This window comes from Orycteropus afer, unplaced genomic scaffold, assembly GCF_000298275.1.
Source record: "Orycteropus afer afer isolate SDZICR_OR568_19922 unplaced genomic scaffold, OryAfe1.0 scaffold00991, whole genome shotgun sequence".
NCBI classification, from domain to species: domain Eukaryota; kingdom Metazoa; phylum Chordata; class Mammalia; order Tubulidentata; family Orycteropodidae; genus Orycteropus; species Orycteropus afer.
Window position 1 is genome coordinate 262,199 of NW_006922578.1, and position 1,344 is coordinate 263,542.

Consider the following 1,344-nt stretch of genomic DNA (forward strand, 5'->3'; position numbering starts at 1 on the left):
TGAGACTAAAGCATCAATAATTTTTATGCTCACAGATTATTCCAATGTGCAGTCAAGGTTGGAAACCAGTGCCATTCACACACATAGCCTGCATATACACTTTCATTAGACATAAAAGTAATCTGCACAATGGATAGGAATACTGATAAAAAGTGAGAATTCTAAGAACATAAAAACACATTTTCATTTTACCAGGAATCATGAGTACAGATGAGAAAATAAGAAGGCTCCATAGCTGTAATGGGATTTTATCAAGCAGTTTGACATTGCCCAGAATTCTCCCACAATTCCACTAAAGATGTGACAAAGGAAATTAAAGTGTGACATAGAAAGCTATGAGAGCTACAAAAATTAGGTAACCAAAGGGGTGAGATTTCTGATTGCATATGTTTGGTTTTGCCATCTTTTCCAACTCACATAATTTAAATAAATAATAATAATAATAAAAAGGCACAATGCTGGTGTTAGTTTATTCTACTGGGTAGCCTCTGCAAGGCTGTCCTGAGGTCCCTACTTCTCAGGCTGTAGATGAAAGGATTCAGCCTGGAGGTAGCCACTGTGTATATCACTGGGGCCACTGAACCTTTCCTGGAGGAAGATGAGACAGCTGAACTGATACACTCCAATACCTGTTCAGCAAAATAATCAAACAACTGACAGGTGGGAGCCATAGTTGGAAAAGGCTTTATACTTCCCACCCAAAGATGGGATTCTCAAAATGGAAGATACAATTCTCATGTAGGAGAAAAGGATCCCTGAGACTGCAACAGCAGCAAAGATGGCACCAATGCAGTACAGCAATGCGGTACTGGTGGAGGGTTCAGCACAGGCAAGGTGGAGAAGTTGAGGGGGGTCACAGAAGAAACTAGGGATTTCCATATTCTGGAAGAAGGTGAGTTGTGATGCCATAGAAATATGCAGCTGAGAATCCAACAGGCTGGTAAAAAAGACATCAAAACCAGCAAGCCACATAAGTGGGGATTCATGATGACTATGTAGCGTGGGGGGTGACAGATGGCCACAAACCTGTCATAAGCCATTGCAGTTAGGAGAAGACTGTCCAGACATCCAAAACTGGAATAAAAGAACAGCTGTGTCAGGCAGCCCACATAGGTGATGGATTTTCTCTGTGTCTGGATGTTCACTAGCATCTTGGGGACTGTGGTGGAGGTAAAACCAATATCAGCCAAGGACAGGTTAGAGAGGAAAAAGTACATGGGAGTGTGGAGGTGGGAGTCAGAGGCAACAGCCAGGACAATGAGTAGATTCCCAAGTACAGTGACCAGGTACATGGTCAGAAAGAGCCCAAAGAGGAAGGGCTGAAGTTCCTGATCATCAGAGAAG

General features: G+C 42.6%; 1 pseudogene; it reads right to left on the reverse strand.

Moving 5' to 3' along the window:
• Positions 1–464: 464 nt before the first annotated feature.
• On the reverse strand, positions 465–1,340 carry LOC103212521 (annotated as a pseudogene).
• Positions 1,341–1,344: the final 4 nt, after the last annotated feature.